The sequence below is a fragment of the Urocitellus parryii genome, chromosome 12, assembly GCF_045843805.1.
Source record: "Urocitellus parryii isolate mUroPar1 chromosome 12, mUroPar1.hap1, whole genome shotgun sequence".
NCBI classification, from domain to species: Eukaryota; Metazoa; Chordata; class Mammalia; order Rodentia; family Sciuridae; genus Urocitellus; species Urocitellus parryii.
Window position 1 is genome coordinate 27917004 of NC_135542.1, and position 12286 is coordinate 27929289.

At 44.8% G+C, this 12286-nt stretch overlaps 1 pseudogene; it reads left to right on the plus strand.

Annotated features, from left to right (window-relative positions):
* Positions 1-231: 231 nt before the first annotated feature.
* On the plus strand, positions 232-1635 carry LOC144249822 (DNA polymerase delta subunit 3 pseudogene; annotated as a pseudogene).
* Positions 1636-12286: the final 10651 nt, after the last annotated feature.

Sequence of the window (12286 nt, forward strand, 5' to 3'; positions counted from 1 at the left end):
ATTTATTTATGTTGATGAAAAATAATTCACAATTGTTTAAATTTAAAAAGAATGTTGTGGCAGTCTCCATGACAAGTTTGACCCTCGGATGGCTGCTGTAGCGCGTCGCCTCCGTTGCTGTGGGAAACGACCCGCGACCTGGGAGGAAGCGAAGTTGTTTCCAGCCAGCGGGAGCTGTGGCTGTGGTTGAGAGAAGGGCTTGGAGCGGGCGTGGACCAGCGCTGCAGCACGATGGCGGACCAGCTTTATCTGGAGAATATAGACGAGTTCGTCACGGACCAGAACAAGACTGTGACATACAAATGGCTGAGCTATACGCTAGGAATTCATGTTAACCAGGCCAAACAGATGCTATACGATTATGTCGAAAGGAAACGGAGGGAAAATTCAGGAGCCCAAATGCATGTCACCTATTTAGTGTCTGGAGTATCATTCAGAATGGACATTCCTGCCACAAGGTTGCAGTAGTGAGAGAAGATAAATTGGAAGCAGTGAAGTCCAAGCTAGCTGTGACTGCCAGCATCCATGTGTACAGCATCCAGAAAGCTATGCTAAAGGACAGTGAGCCTCTGTTCAATACTGACTATGACATCCTTAAAAGCAACTTGCAGAACTGCAGCAAGTTTAGTGCCATACAATGTGCAGCTGCGGTCCCTAGAGCTCCCACAGAATCCTCATCTTCTAGCAATTTTGAACAGTCAAATCTTCAGGCATCCAGTGAGACACAAGCCAGTAATGAGCTGACAACCAATGGTCATGGCCCACCTGCCTCCAAACAGGCTTCCCAGCAGCCCAAGGGAATCATGGGAATGTTTGCCTCCAAAGCTGCTTCTAAAAGCCAAGATACAAACAAGGAGACCAAAATAGAGACTAAAGAAGTAACAAATGCATCTTCAACAGGCAGCAAAGTACCAGGAAATGGGAATGTGATGAGCAATTTTTTTTGGAAAAGCTGCTATGAATAAACTTAAAGTCAATTTGGATTCAGAACAAGCTATGAAAGAAGAAAAAATAGTGGAGCAACCTCAAGTGCCTGTCACTGAACCAAAACTGGCAACTCCTGCAGACCTGAAGAAATCCAGCAAAAAAGCAGAGCCTGTTAAGATGCAGCAGAAGGAAAAAAATGGGGGAAGCGAGTAGAATTTGTCTGATGATGAAACAAAGGAAACTGAAATCATGAAGAAAAAGAGGCGAAGAATCAAACTTCCTCAGTCTGATAGCAGTGAAGATGAAGTCTTCCCAGACTCTCCTGAGCCTTATAAAGCTAAGTCACCATCCCCACCTCCTCCTGTATCTCCACCTCCTGATCCCATGCAGAAGTCTGAGCCTGCGCCTGAGCCTCCTTCTGTCAAGAGTTCAAGTGGAGAAAACAAAAGAAAACGAAAACGTGTACTGAAATCTAACACATTTTTGGATGAGGAAGGCTGCATAGTAACTGAAAAAGTTTACGAGAGTGAATCTTGCAAAGATAGTGAAGAAGAGCTTAAGACGAAGACATCCTGTGTCCAAAGACCTCCTGCCATGACTGTGAAAAAAGAGCCAAAAGAGGAACGAAAGGGCCCCAATAAAGGGACTGCTGCTCTGGGCAAAGCCAACTGACAAGTGTCCATTACTGGCTTCTTCCAGAGGAAATAACTGCTATTTCTGGCAGGTCAAAGACTTGGAGTGGTCAAGGGAGAAGACCAAGAAATATAAACGCTCTCACTTACTATGTAAGTTCATCTAGCTTCTCACCTCACTAGTATCAAAAGACTGTGCTTCTAACCTGTGAGGTTTATATTATTTCTGTTTTTTTAACCAAAAGAGTTATCTGGGAGCAGGAGGCAAAAGGATATTTAAATAGCTGTTACCTTCTAATGACATTTTTAAAGCACAATCTTTGACCTGGCTAGGACAATTCACTTTAAAATTAATTTGACAGGTTTCATAATTACCCACTGTGCCCCACTCACCCTGTACCCTGATCCTCTTAGGGTTCAGGAAGTGTTCCTTCTTGTTCCTCGGTGTTCTGTGAACTTGTGTGGATGTTTTTATCCCTGAATTCTACTGGATGTGTTTACTACTTCCTGTGTTCTCCTCTCCCCACTACCACATTTCTGTCCCCTTGCCTCATAAAGCTGTTTTCTGTAAATCTTAAATCTTGGTTGGACTAAAAGCTGAAACAACAAAAAAATAAAATAAAAAGAATGTTGTGATTAAGTAATTTTTAAATATTTGGAATCCCAGAAAGATGAAAGAAACAATTGTGGGGGAGGGAACCTGTGATTAAAACCAGACAGTTAGTTATCCTTGCTTTGGAGAAACCACTGAAAATGCTGCTCACAGAGGAGTAATCTCTCAGAGAGACGCAGAGGTGTGTAAAGGCAGACACAGGGAGGCATGAATTAGTGGATGAATGTGCACTAATATTGGCTGCACAAACGACAGTGAGTACCTTGTGCAGATCGAGATGTACCTAAACCTGGAGAGCTTGAAAAGAAGGGTGTTAGAAGAAAAAAGGAAATAAATGTAATTTAAAATTATACTGTTTCATAGAGAGGAAAAAGTCATTCCTCTGGCTGTGGGAATGGAAACCAGAGCTTCTGCCCAAGAGGCACCTGCTCCACCACTGACCAACATCCCACAACATGCTCAAGACCAACCCTGAGCCAGGGCCACACAAGAAGCCATGGCCTGATTTCTCACTCACAGAAAGGCAGGATGGTGGGGAGGATAAGATGCTAATAGCTTAGCTGCTGGGTTGGGGCAACACTTTACACAAAATAATCCAATGTATGTAGACAAACAGTAATAAGTTAAAAAAAAAAGTGATGGCAAAGCTGTATTGTCCATTGGCCACACAAAGTAATGTTATTTTACTGGGTAATGAAAACATGCATGCACCTTACATAATGTTAGCATCACAGAAAGATGGTCTAGGGCTGGAAGTGTTGAGTAGTTCCTGAATTGTCCATGAAGTGTAAGAGTGCTAATGAGCTGACTTATCTCTGTAAAACTAAAGAGTGTTTTTGTTTTTCTCTTTCGTGGTTTGCCTTGTTGAAGAGTGATTTTTTTTTTTTGGGGGGGGAACAGTTTTCTTTAAAAAATAAAAATAATGTTCAACAAGTCACCCACATTTCAGGCCTCCTCTCCCACAGGAGCAGAGGGAGGAGGCCATGGGCTCCACATGGTGCACACACAGGAATGGAGCCTCCCTAGCCTGGGTCACCACATGACTCTGTGGAGCACCCTGCCTGGCCCAGGAGCACAAGGCCTTAACAATATGCTGTGGTGCCAGCTGTGACAAGTACAGAAGTGACCACCATCCTGAGAGCTATGAATGCACAAAAGACAACCTGAGTGACAGCAGTGAGAGATCACGGTGTCTCACTCTGTTCCTATAATGATATTGTCTTAACAGATAAAAATGTAAAATTAAATTTATGCTTGAAATATAGATCAGCATCTCCAAGGCTGAGGCTATGATGAATATATATCCAGGTTCATGTCACCATCTGGTGGTTAAGAAGTGGAACATCCTAGAACAGAATTCAGTGAGAGGAACCTACCTGAATGTGAGCCACCTCTCTATCCACAGGGTCCTGTGCCCTCTGCTCTCCACAATGATGCTCTACAGCTCCCACCTGTCCATCAAATGAGGCAGACATTCAGACCCAGAGAGAAGTTCAGAACCCAACTGTTATGGGAACAAGGGAAGAGGGCAGAGCAGATGTGTTTAACCAGGTCACTCACTGATTTCAGGATGAGCTCAGGGCAATACCAGGTGTCAAATCAAACCAGGTGTTCTGTCCTCCTACTCCAGTACAGAATCCAGATTTAAGAAACAGCAGAATCAAAGACATCCAACAGACACCCTTCCAAATACAATGAACTTATTTCATGAGCTTCTACAAGATGAGACTTCTTTTGTCATATAAGGTCAGTGTGAAGTGAAAAAATACCTTTCTGACCCCACTGTTGTCTCTTGAAACAGTTTGAACCTCAGCTTGTATACTTTGTCTTTTTCTCATCACAAGTAACAAAATTTGTGCCTATTATCCTGTCTGTGTGTGAACTTAAACATATCTCTTCTTCCATGAGACTTCCAAGTAAGAGGTCACTCCAGAGAGAAGCTCCCTGAGGTCAGGTGGCTTCATGGTGCCCAGGCTCACACCACCTAGTGAGCTTCAGCTTTGCTCACCCTAACATGAAAAGAGCCATAAAAAAATCTCCCCCTAATGAGCACCAAGACCAATCTATAGTAGCCTCCAGACCCCACAAGGAGCAATGCCCAGTGTCCGCTGCACTCTCCAGCTCTCTCTAATTTCCCACAAATGGTGCCGACACCTTCTCATGCTGGGTTCCTGACCAGCAGGAAGATCTGAATGGGACCTTGAAATGAAAGTGCTCACTGTTGCCCTCTGCTGGCACAGCCCAAAATTTGCACAGTTTCCTGAAGGTCTCTCCTTTGCCTTCCTCCTGTGAAGATTCCTGTGATGTGGGGCCAAAGGCTCAGAGCTGCTTCAGCATCTTAGAATATCAGGTTATGAAGAGTCAGACCCCTCGCCTGTCCTTTGTCTGCATTCTACATGTAGGAAACAGACTCAAACAGAACATGTATGTGCTAGGACCTGGACTTAGTTCATCCAAAGGGACCCCTAGTGCTCTGCCCTCATGGGAGACACTCCTGACAGCTCACCACAGACAGCACCACACACAGGTGGATCTATGCACTGCAGAAGCTATGCAGTCCCCTGCTGAAATTGTCCTTAAATAACAGCTTACCACTCCTCTCTCAACCCTCTTGCCATCTCCAGATATCTATCTATCTATCTATCTATCTATCTATCTATCTATCTATCTCTCTATAGATGGATGGATAGATAGATAGATAGATAGATAAAATAAAAGACAATCCATGCATGGAAGTATCCTTCAAAACCAAAATACCACAACACAAACCTTTCCCTATTTGTGTCTTCATGTTCAAGATAGATCCTGTTGTTTTTTTTTTAATTCTCACTTTATTTAATACTGAAGTATATTTACATTCATTTAGTTTTCTTTAATTTTGTATTCAAATATGATTCACGCAAATACCAAAATTGGGGAGCTTGTTAAACTTGGCCTCCAGGGCCAATGCCTTTTTAGCGTTGGCCTACTCTGAGCATGTCCCAGGAGGTCAGGAGCACAGGTGACTTCTAAACACCAGAGATCCCTGTCTTCATGCAGAGGGCACTGGCCTGGGAACAGAGCCCTCCACATGGAAGGGTCAGGGTTCCAGCTCCCTGCAGAAGAGAAACTGGGGGATAAAGGCCCACCACCCAGACTCCTCAGGAGATAGCTCCAGGGCTCTAGAAGGTCCAGAGCCACAGAAAACTAGAGGAAGGGAGGCATTAACTGTTTCTTCAAGTGTAGGCAGAAGTCTTGAGAGAGAAAGACTCAGTGATGGGCAGGTCAAAGAGGAGGCCCTGGTAGAGAGCTCCATCTCCAAAATACACCACTCACTGCTCCCCCCACTTTAATCTCCCTGCACCAAGGAACCCACCAAGCCCACATGGGTGTTGGCAATGGCCTCCTAACTGTGCTCTCTCCTGTCTTTGAACTGTAAAGAGCTATTCCTTTGACCTGTCACCCACCAAGTAAGCCTTTGACTGTCTCCTCATAGGCTCTGTGAAGAATTCTGCAGTTGATCATGGCAGTGTGGTCATCCCAGTTGGTGACCTGGTTCCCTTGAGTTAATGTCCAGCAGAGGGATAGTTGGGTCACAGATTAGGCCTATATTTAATTAGATCTAAAACAGGCACATTTTTTTAGTTTTTTTCCTGGGCCTTGCAAAGTATTCAAGGATTAAATCAGAAACATGTGATGTCTCGGCAAGAAGGAGACTTGAATGTCCCCTGAGAAGGATGCAGCAGGGAAAGACTCACTAACTCTTGGCCTGGCATGAGGTTCACATATGAGTCTGAAGCTCTGTGGGGGGAGCATGTGGTGGTATTCTTCATCACCCTGGAGCCTGTTGTGGAAAGCTGTTTCTGGCCCTCTGCCACCAAACAGCATTGGGACCCCAGGTGCCCTTGGGGACACTCAGGAGAGGATCATGCTAGGACCCTGTCCTAGTTTATGCTGGTTCCAGGCCCTGTCACCCACATTATTCTTATTCTCTTGAATTAGAGACTCTGGTTAGACTTGTAGCTGATGGTGACCATGTCTCCTACAGACACAGCATGGGTCATCATGCTGTAATCACAGGCACCTGAAATCAGGGAAATGAACAATGAACTATGAAAACACACACACACACACACACACACACACACACACACAATGTATCCTTTGGACTTTGAAATACCATTTACAGTCCCTTTGCCAGGGTCTTGTGAGTCAGCAAACAGTAAGACCCATATGGAAGTGGCCACTATTTCCAAATCCATCTTCTAATTGCTATTCCAACTCCACAGAGTTATTCCTCTGAGGTCACTGAAGTACTTAAGTTGCTCTCCCGAGGCCCAGAGCCACAGGAACATGCACACCAGGGTCTAGGACACCATCCTGTTGCCCCTGCCTGCCTGGCAGAGCTTGGGTCTCATGGAAAGTCCTCCTTTATTACATGTGGGCACTGAAAGGGCTGCAGGGGCCTCTGTGGAGACAGTAGCTCATGAGGAGAAAACTTCCTGGACTCTGTGGCCAAGCAGAGCCTCTGACACTATGCATAGGCAGAGGATTAATAAAGAGCTTTTATTCTACCTCCAATTATTTGAATGGATTTAGTACCGAAAAATGTGAAGCTAATTACCCCAGTTTAGTAATCCTTGTCAAATAATAAAAGAAGCTGGAAACAAGAAAGGAGAGAGAGAGAGAGAGAGAGAGAGAGAGAGAGAGAGAGAGAGAGAGAGAGAGAGAGAGAGAAGGGAGGGAGGGAAGGGAGGAAGAAAGGAAGGCAGTGGAGGGAGAGAAACAGAAACCCCTTCTGAGAGTACTGAAAAACCAGGTCCAACCAAATTCTATAGTCAGAAAAACAGCATTTCCCAGGAAAATGTAGAAGCCTTTTAACACAGAACCTGCAGAACATGTCATCTGCACTTGCACAGGACAGGAATTGCCCACATGATTCTTTCAGGCAAAGGCAGGTGGCAGCAGAGGAAGGGCTCAGTTGGACAGAGGATTGTAAAATAAGAAGTGCTATGAGTGGATAAAAGGAAATGTAAGTGTCAGCAGTGAGAGGCCATGGTGTCTTAATTTCCTATAATGTTGTCGTCTGAACAGTAAAAAATGTAAAATTTAATTTATGCCTGAAAACTAGATCAGCATCTCCAGGGATGAGGCCTGGTGTGTTTATTTGCAGGTGCACTTCACCCTATGGTGGGCAAAGAATGGAACATCCTAGCAAAGAATTCAGTAAAAGGAACCTGAGGTGAGCCACCTCTGTGTCCACAGGGTCCTGTGACCTTTGCTCTCCACATTGATGTCCTACAGCTCCAGGAAGACAGCTCAGCCACCTGTCCACCTCATAACATAGACAATCACACTCAAAGAGAAGCCCAGAAACCAGCTGTCACTCCTGGAAACTGGGGAAGAGGTCACAGCAGAAATGTCCACCCAGAACACTCACTGAGGTCAGGAAGAGCTGAGGTCTAAGCCAGGTGTCAAGGGCTAATGTTGTGTCCATCCTCTTCTCCATTCCTGAGTCCAGCAAAAAGCAAGGGACAAGAGGCCCATCATGAAAGAAGTATTTTAGATACTCTGAATATATCTCTTCAGATGCTTTAAGACGAGGCTTTGGGTTTCTTTATCTCAGCTCAGTGGGACATGAATGAATAAAATCCTCTCTAGTTGTTGGAACATGAGGGCTGTGCTGAGGGGATTTCTCATTGGATCCCAGGTTTCTGACTCTCTGTTTCTCCATAGTTAAGTCCTACATGTCAGATTCTCTTCCTCCTTCCTCTCCCCACCCCATTGCAATTGTCCTTCTCTAGGATACTTGCAGGGCAGGGCCAGATTGTCTTCCCTCTCTTGATTTGTCTAATTGCTCAGGATATAGGTAGGATGGACCCATGAAATCTAACTCCAGCCACATTCCTGGAGTTTCAGTTATGAGCCACGAGCAGTGTGTAGCTCAGTGGTAGAGTGTTTCCTGGGATGCATGAGGCCCTGTATTTCATCCCCAGCATTGAAAAAATATATATATAAATAACATAAAACAAAGTAAAATAAAGTAAAAAAGAGAAATATGCCAAATTAGTGATCACACACACCATCCAGACTTCTGCCTTGGCATGCCTTCAAAGCATTCCAGGTTGTTAAAATTCACTTTTATTCTGACACCTATAAATCTGTTTTGCTAGAAAGGAAATTTTATGGTTGTATTAATTTTTCCTTCAGACAGAAATTCTAGAGCTAAAGAAGATATGATTTAGATGAGAAAATGCTATAGAGAGCTCAAGAGCAGACTCCACCTTGTAGAAGAAAGCACCTCTGAATTAAAATGTGTGGAAATATCCCCTCATAAGAGAATACAGAAAAAGAAACTAATGGCATGAATAAAATACACCAGATACATGGGACATGGTCAAAAACCCAGCAAATGTTTTATAGGCATTTCATAAAAGTAGGAAGCATCTAAAGGGAAAAAAGATTGTTAAAAGTACTACTGGGGACTGGGGCTGGGGCTCAGTGGTCAAGCACTCACCTAGCACATGCAAGGCCCTAAGTTTGATCCTCAGCATCACATAAAAATAAATAAAATAAACGTATTGTGATCAACTACAACTAAAAATAAAATAATTTTGAAAAGTAATATTAATTAAAAATTTACAAGATATTAGGAAGAATATGGACATTGAATTTAACTATGCTTGAAGGTCCCAAATAGGACCAACCTAAAGAAGAAGACACTACAATATTAGAAATAAATTATTAAAATTTGCAGAGACAGTTTTGAAAACCACAAGAGAAAAGCAACACTTGACTTCCAAGGGAACTTCCATGTGTCTATCAGAAATTTCTGAGAAGAAATATGCAGGCAGGAGGAAAGAGAATAATATATGCAAAATGCTATGGAAAAAACCCTCAAGCAAGTATAACCAGTCATTGACCCCTAATTTTTTCATGAAATTTCTGAGCTAACTTTAAACAATTAACAAAATTTTGCCAATTTTGAATCTTATAAAAATAGAATCATGGGAAATGAGCTCCAGTGTATCTAGCTCTTGTGTACTCTTGTAGGGGTCTTGAAGGCAGGAAATGTTTTCACTGGTGTATAGTATTTCATTGCATTCACTTCCCTTATTCATTTTTCCATTCTACTCTTGATTGGCATTTAGCTGATTCAGGTTGCAGTTATCACAGACAATTCTGTGTGGTCCCTGCACATGGATATCTGTGCACATCTGCTTGTGCTCTGAGTGGAAGGCCTCGATCATAGATATGCTCATGGTCAGGGTAGGTCTCCAACTCAGGTACCAATTCACATTTCCAAACACATAAACTTGTTCTAGATCAATTCCCATACTGTCTGATGCTATTTATGGTTCAGTTTTATGGTCTTTCTGTTGAAGGTTTATGGTGGTTAGTTACAATTTTCACTCTCTGATGATTATTGATGTAGAGCCCACTTTATACACCAGGTGAATGCATATGAGGCTGACAGAGAATACTTCCTTTGAAAATGTCTGGTCGACAGCTTTTGTAGTGTCATCTTTGTCATAAAAATTATCTTCATTTTCTGTCTTTGAACACCAATTCTGTTCCCCTGGGCATCTTGGTTGAGTCCACCCAGAACCAGGTTCCTGTAAGTCACAGGGTAAGAACTCATCATGGTGCTTCTCCTGATTGGCCTCCTTTCTCTTCTCACCATTGGTGGGTGGAGTACTACTGCACTGAGTAGCACACACACCTTCAAAGACAAAAATTCAAGGTTGAGTTCTGGGGCTGACAAGGAGAAAGAAACAGGGTGCAGAGGAATTTGTCCAGGTTTAGAAAGACCCCCCATCAGTGTCTCTGGGATCCTGCCTGCCCATGAGCAGTGCCCTCAGCAGGTGGAGGCAGCAGCAGGAGCATCTGGGGCAGCCCAGCCTCACACTTCTGCTCCCTGGGAGGTTTTTGTCATGGCCTGTATCACTGTGGGAGGGAAACTGTAGCTTTGTAAACAGTAATAATCAGCAACATCTTCAGGCTCCAGGCTGCTGATGGCGAGAGAATAATCTGTCCCAGATTCACTGCCACTGAACCTCGAGGGGACCCCAGAGTGCAAATGGTTGGTATAATAGATCAGGGGCTTAGGAGCTTGCCCTAGTTTCTGCTGGTACCAGCTTAATTCATTGCTAATGCCCTGACTGGACTGGCACCTGATGGTAACTGTTTCTCCTTAAGATTTAGACAGGGAGCTTGGAGAATGTGTCATCATGATGTCACATTTGTCACCTAAAAATGAACACATGAGAAGAAATATGCACACAATTAATAATGTCATAAGAGGATTTCCCTGAACACCAGGCACCACTGATGAAATTGGTCTGAGCAAATCCCCAGTGTGTCCCTCCTTACCTGGGAGGCAGAGCAGCAGGAGCCCCAGGAGCTGAGCAGAGGACCTCAGGGCCATGCTGTGTCCTGACAGGGACTGACTCCTGAACAATGTGTGAGTAGCCTCTTAAGAAGTCCTCAGGGCAGTGGGCTGTGCTGTGGGCATATGCAAATCAGCAGGGCTGGGCAGGCTGGGCACAACTGCAGGGAGACTACTCTAAGGCATGGCCAAGTGTCCTCAGGTGTCCCAGCATAGACCAGGGCAGCACAGATTTGCCTTGAGAAAATTGTTTCCTGAGAGGCACAGGAGAGAACCATCCCTCGTTCCTGTGAGCAGAGAGAGATCTTGGTCTCATCAAGGTTCAGGACACACTTGTACTGTTCACTCTCCAACCAAGATGAGGTTCATGAGCTCTGTCACAGCCCCACACCCTGCAGGAGGAGTGACTGACCTCTTCCTCTTTATACCTGAGCACAATATTTATTCCAGAGAGGCTTCCTCTACACTTGACTCCTTGAAGACCTGGGTGTGAAAAATTATCAGTGTTACTAGCCAGAAATGCAAAGGGTGGTAAGAGGAAGCAACAGAAAGGGACCAACACACCAATTGCAGGCACTGTGGTTGGTAAAGAAGGGAAGGATGTTGATCATATGCCACTGCTGTCCCTTCATCCCAGCTGAGCTCTGGTCCTGCTCCACTCTGAAGGCCCCAACACATCCTATGACCTTGGCTTCCAAGGTCAGGAGTTGGCCCTTCCACACCTGAAAGGTCAGCTCCCTACCTGTCTATAGGCAGTGTCACCCATCAGGCCACATGTTCCCTGAGATCCTCTCATTATTGCTTGTGCCCCTCCCCCAGCTCCACCAGGTACATTTGGCTAAAGGTCTCCTGGACCAGCTGCTCCTCTCCCTGAGTCTACCGTGTATCCTAACCTGTCTTTATTCTTTCACCAAATTTCACCCACGTCCAAAGAGATCACTGTCTCTGAGGCTGGGGCAAGGCTTGGGGCACATGCTTGGTGAGGAGAAAGGTGTGTCAGAGGACTGGGCTGAAAGACCCTCCATGCTACTGGAGCAAAAGAGGACACCTGGGAGGTGGAGGGGACACTGAAGCAAGGGGAAGAGGGTGTCCTCTCATGCAGATGGTGTTAGTGCAGGCCACTGTGCAGGTCAAATGTGGAGGACCATGAGGAAGACACACTGCAGTGTGGCACCAGTGTTCAGGTGGAGGATATAGGCAGAGGAAGGAGGGGTTCTGTTACAGTTTACATATGAAGGGTCCCCCAAAGTCTCACAGGGTGAAGACTTCATTAAGGTACTCATCCACTTGATGAATGAATGATTTAAATTATTTTGGGAGGTAGAACCTAGTGGGAAGGAGGAGGTCACTGATATTATGCCCTGCAGGGGGCTTGTTTACCCTGAGCCCTTCCTCATACCTTCCTGGACCCATGGCTGAGCAGCTTTCCTCCACCCAGCCCTTCCACCATGATACTTCTGCCTTGGAGCCAGTTGATCATGGACAGAAACCATGACCCAGAGTAACTCTTTCCTCCTATAAAGTGTTTTACCCTCAGGTTTTTTTCACAATGACAAAAGGCAATTGACACAGCATCCATACCTATGTGTAAAGATTGATGTGCCCTGTCAAGGGGTATCAGAGAAGGATCAGGGTACATTCAAGAGTGGCCATGAGGCTGTCTAATGGAGGGCAGGCCAATGTCAAGAGGTTGCTTTTAGTCAGAGGAATGTTGGTGGGAAACAATGCACCAGAGACAATCAGAGC